We start from the raw sequence: 6,000 nt of genomic DNA, 5'->3' as shown, positions 1-6,000 counted from the left end.
CAGGATCTTCTATTGCAGACACCATGTTTCTATCTGTCATGTAATAATGCCCGAAACCACAGCTCCCTTTCCACATCCAGGCCCCACAGAACTTTCCATGTTTACCCCAGACGCTTCACATGCCCTGATTCAATCCATTGACAGCACATCGACCCCAGTATACCACATCGATCCAATTCACTCTATTCCTTGCCCGCCTTTCACCCTCCTGCATGTTCAGGCCCCGATCACTCAAAATCTTTTTCACTCCATCTTTCCACCTCCAATTTGGTCTCCCACTTCTCCTCATTCCCTACACCTCCGACACATATATCCTCTTGGTCAATCTTTCCTCACTCATTCTCTCCATGTGCCCAAACCATTTCAAAACACCTTCTCCTGCTCTCTCAACCACGCTCTTTTTATTTCTACACATCTCTCTTACCCTTACATTACTTACTCGATCAAAACACCTCACACCACATATTGTCCTCAAACATCTTATTTCCAGACATCCACCCTCCTGTGCACAACTCTATCCATAGCCCACGCCTCGCAACCATACAATGTTGTATGGTTGCGAGGCATGGGCTATGGATAGAGTTGTGCACAGGAGGGTGGATGTGCTGGAAATGAGATGTTTGAGGACAATATGTGGTGTGAGGTGGTTTGATCGAGTAAGTAATGTAAGGGTAAGAGAGATGTGTGGAAATAAAAAGAGCGTGGTTGAGAGAGCAGAAGAGGGTGTTTTGAAATGGTTTGGGCACATGGAGAGAATGAGTGAGGAAAGATTGACCAAGAGGATATATGTGTCGGAGGTGGAGGGAACGAGGAGTAGTGGGAGACCAAATTGGAGGTGGAAAGATTTAGTGAAAAAGATTTTGAGTGATCGGGGCCTGAACATGCAGGAGAGTGAAAGGCAGGCAAGGAATAGAGTGAATTGGATCAATGTGGTATACCGGGGTCGACGTGCTGTCAATGGATTGAATCAGGGCATGTGAAGTGTCTGGGGTAAACCATGGAAAGTTCTGTGGGGCCTGGATGTGGAAAGGGAGCTGTGGTTTCAGGCATTATTACATGACAGATAGAGACTGAGTGTAAACGAATGGGGCCTTTGTTGTCTTTTTCTAGCGTTACCTCGCACACATGAGGGGGGAGGGGGATGTTATTCCATGTGTGGTGAGGTGGCAATGGGAATAAATAAGGGCAGACCATAGGAATTATGTACATGTGTATATGTCTGTGTATGTATATATATGTGTACATTGAGATGTATAGGTATGTATATTTGCGTGTGTTGACGTGTATGTATATACAAGTGTATGGGGGTGGGTTGGGCCATTTCTTTCATCTGTTTCCTTGCGCTACCTTGCAAACGCGGGAGACAACGACAAAGCAAAATGATGTATGATGAAGAAACAAGACATTTTATCATGTATTATTTTTTTCCATCTTTTTACCTAACACTGACATAAGGCTGATTGGGTGGTAGTTCAAGGCACACTTTTTGTCTCCTTTTATATATACAAGTAACATTTGCTAGTTTCCAGTCAGTTAGCACCTACCCATCCATTAGAGATATGTTGAATATTTCTATTGGGTATATCAGCTGTCTCCTGACCTCTTAAAAAATCTTGTAGCTAAGTTATCTGGGCCATTGGATTTAATTGGTCCAGGTATTTCAGTACTTCAGAGCTCTTTACTTCCCCAACCTTCTTCATCAGATCCTTGAAACATTTTCATTGGTTGTTGTATTGGAGATGTTTCTTCAATTGTGAATAAAGAGTTAAAGAAATAATTTAGTATGGTAGCCATTTCCTTGTCATCAGTTGTTGGCAAGTTATGTTCATTTCTTAATGTCCAGTTCCTCTTACTGTCTTCCTTTGTCTTATATATTTGAAGAATTCTTAACTTTCAAGGAAATTCATTATTCTTCATTGCATTTCTCTGTCTTATGACCTCCTTACACTCTCTTTGGATTTTGATTAATTCGTGGCAATTTTCATCACCAGGAATTAATTTGAATTTCTATGTTTTCTTCTTTTGGCAAATTAGTCCCATTCTCCTATTCATTCATGATGATTTTGAAATATTGCAAGTTCTCTTCATGATTCACTGAATGTTTATTTTCAATCTCGGATTTTTTTAGAATTATTCCACATTTTCTTTACTGTGTGAACATCAAAAATTTTTGTTCAATTGGTACTGCGAATTTCATGTCTAAAGTTTTCAAAATCTGCTCACCTGTAATCTGGGATAGAATTTATTTCATGTCTAGTTTTGGAAATTTACTCAACTGTAATCTGGAATAGAAATTATTTCATAATTTAATCAAACTGTGATTGCTGCTTGACAAACTCTCGCCTACTTTGTTAGTTAAGTTTGCATCTCTGGTAAGGACAAGATCAAGAATGTTTTTCCCTCCAGCTGGCTTTTTGATTAACTTTTCTAGAAAAGTGTCTTCAGTCAGTTCTGTTAGTCTAGTTCCATCATGGTCACCTGTTAACTAGTTCCAGTTTATGTTTGGACTGTTGAAGTCTCCTATTATAACCTCTTTACTGTTTTTTAGTACTAAAGTTTTGATTTCATTGTACAGCATCTTATCATTATCGTCTTTTGCTTAGGTCTGTAAATAACTCCACGATGAAGTTAACTTTTGAACCTGTCAGTAATGTCAATATAATCATGCGAGTATCTACTTATGTGCCTAATAGCACATAAGATTATCACCATAAATCAAAACTCCACCATCTCCCCTGTATAAGCGCTTTCGTAGTTTGTATCCTGGTACCACTAACTCAGCAATTAAGTGCTTATTCTCCAAGTTTACCCAAGTTTCCAAAATTGCAATAATGATAGATTTTCCAGTACATGCATTGGACACAAGTTCATTGCATTTCATAATGATGCTCCTGCCATTTGTGTATATTGAACTTATTTTCCTTGGAGTTGCTTTCTAAACTGAGTTTACCCTTTTTCATCGGTGTGCGCATTTGGGTCATCCCTGTTAATGTCTTTGTGTGCAGCGGTGGGAGAGACGGTTTTCCATGTCTTGGGTTCGCCATCTTACTCTAACCCTTCCCGCAGTGCCAGACTTATAGCTGCATTACCTTGCTGCTTATACTGCCCAAGTTGTCCCCCACTGGCCTTACTTGACCTTGCTTTGCTAATTCCTTTATCTGTGAGGTTACCACTACTCCCCCGAGTACCAGCTGTAGAAGGGTGATTGGGTAAGGGTGGTATACAAAGACCATCAAGAGGTCCATGGACTGCTTAAGAGAGGTGGTGAAAACAGTATGCAACATGAAAAAGTGGCAAAACAGCTAAGTGGATGAAATTGCAGCTGAATTTATTATGAAAGGGGATGACCGTGGAGTTCCCTGGTTAATCAGGATCTTCTCCGTATATATATATATATATATATATATATATATATATATATATATATATATTTCTTCGAAATGAAGAAGATGAAGTGAACAACAATAAGAGAGAATTTTATCCCTAGGGATAGGGGAGAAAGAATACTTCCCACGCATTCCTCACGTGTCGTAGAAGGCGACTAAAGGGGACGGGAGCGGGGGGATAAAACCCTCCCCTCCTTGTATTTTAACTTTCTAAAAGGGGAAACAGAAGAAGGAGTCACGCGAGGAGTGCTCATCCTCCTCGAAGGCTCAGATTGGGGTGTCTAAATGTGTGTGGATGTAACCAAGATGAGAAAAAAGGAGAGATAGGTAGTATGTTTGAGGGAAGGAACCTGGATGGTTTGGCTCTGAGTGAAACGAAGCTAAAGGGTAAAGGGGAAGAGTGGTTTGGGAATGTCTTGGGAGTAAAGTCAGGGGTTAGTGAGAGGACAAGATCAAGCGAAGCAGTAGCACAACTCCTGAATCAGGAGTTGTGGGAGTATGTGATAGAGTGTAAGAAAGTAAATTCTAGATTGATATGGGTAAAACTGAAAGTTGATGGAGAGAGATGGGTGATTATTGGTGCATATGCACCTGGGCATGAGAAGAAAGATCATGAGAGGCAAGTGTTTTGGGAGCAGCTGAATGAGTGTGGTAGTGGTTTTGATGCACAAGACCGGGTTATAGTGATGGGTGATTTGAATGCAAAGGTGAGTAATGTGGCAGTTGAGGGAATAATTGGTATGCATGGAGTGTTCAGTGTTGTAAATGGAAATGGCAAAGAGCTTGTAGATTTATGTGCTGAAAAAGGACTGGTGATTGGGAATACCTGGTTTAAAAAGCGAGATATACATAAGTATATGTATGTAAGTAAGAGAGATGGCCAGAGAGCGTTATTGGATTACGTGTTAATTGATAGACGCACGAAAGAGAGACTTTTGGATGTTAATGTGCTGAGAGGTGCAACTGGAGGGATGTCTGATCATTATCTTGTGGAGACGAAGGTAAAGATTTATGGGGGTTTTCAGAAAAGAAGAGAGAATGTTGGGGTGAAGAGAGTGGTGAGAGTAAGTGAGCTTGGGAAGGAGACTTGTGTGAGGAAGTACCAGGAGAGACTGAGTACAGAATGGAAAAAGGTGAGAACAAAGGAGGTACGGGGAGTGGGGGAGGAATGGGATGTATTTAGGGAAGCAGTGATGGCTTGCGCAAAAGATGCTTGTGGCATGAGAAGCGAGGGAGGTGGGTTGATTAGAAAAGATAGTCAGTGGTGGGATGAAGAAGTAAGATTATTAGTGAAAGAGAAGAGAGAGGCATTTGAATGATTTTTGCAGGGAGAAAATGCAAATGAGTGGGAGAGGTATAAAAGAAAGAGGCAGGAGGTCAAGAGAAAGGTGCAAGAGGTGAAAAAGAGGGAAAATGAGAGTTGGGGTGAGAGAGTATCATTAAATTTCAGGGAGAATAAAAAGATGTTTTGGAAGGAGGTAAATAAAGTGCGTAAGACAAGGGAGCAAATGGGAACTTCAGTGAAGGGGGCTAATGGGGAGGTGATAACAAGTGGTGATGATGTTAGAAGGAGATGGAGTGAGTATCTTGAAGGCTTGTTGAATGTGTTTGATGATAGAGTGGCAGATATAGGGTGTTTTGATCGAGGTGGTGTGCAAAGTTTAGGGAAAATGATTTGGTAGATAGAGAAGAGGTAGTAAAAGCTTTACGGAAGATGAAAGCCGGCAAAGCAGCAGGTTTGGATGGTATTGCAGTGGAATTTATTAAAAAAGGGGGTGACTGTATTGTTGACTGGTTGGTAAGGTTATTTAATGTATGTATGATTCATGGTGAGGTGCCCGAGAATTGGTGGAATGCTTGCATAGTGCCATTGTACAAAGGCAAAGGGGATAAGAGTGAGTGCTCAAATTACAGAGGTATAAGTTTGTTGAGTATTCCTGGTAAATTATATGGGAGGGTATTGATTGAGAGGGTGAAGGCGTGTACAGAGCATCAGATTGGGGAAGAGCAGTGTGGTTTCAGAAGTGGTAGAGGATGTGTGGATCAGGTGTTTGCTTTGAAGAATGTATGTGAGAAATACTTAGAAAAACAAATGGATTTGTATGTAGCATTTATGGATCTGGAGAAGGCATATGATAGAGTTGATAGAGATGCTCTGTGGAAGGTATTAAGAATATATGGTGTGGGAGGCAAGTTGTTAGAAGCAGTGAAAAGTTTTTATCAAGGATGTAAGGCATGTGTACGTGTAGGAAGAGACGAAAGTGATTGGTTCTCAGGGAATGTAGGTTTGCGGCAGGGGTGTGTGATGTCTCCATGGTAGTTTAATTTGTTTATGGATGGGGTTGTTAGGGAGGTGAATGCAAGAGTTTTGGAAAGAGAGGCAAGTATGCAGTCTGTTGTGGATGAGAGAGCTTGGGAAGTGAGTCAGTTGTTGTTCGCTGATGATACAGCGCTGGTGGCTGATTCATGTGAGAAACTGCAGAAGCTGGTGACTGAGTTTGGTAAAGTGTGTGAAAGAAGAAAGTTAAGAGTAAATGTGAATAAGAGCAAGGTTATTAGGTACATTAGGGTTGAGGGTCAAGTCAATTGGGAGGTAAATTTGAATCGAGAAAAA

The sequence above is a fragment of the Panulirus ornatus genome, chromosome 3, assembly GCF_036320965.1.
Source record: "Panulirus ornatus isolate Po-2019 chromosome 3, ASM3632096v1, whole genome shotgun sequence".
In the NCBI taxonomy this organism is placed as follows: domain Eukaryota; kingdom Metazoa; phylum Arthropoda; class Malacostraca; order Decapoda; family Palinuridae; genus Panulirus; species Panulirus ornatus.
The sequence above is the reverse complement of the archived record's forward strand: the minus strand, read 5'-3'. Positions refer to the sequence as shown.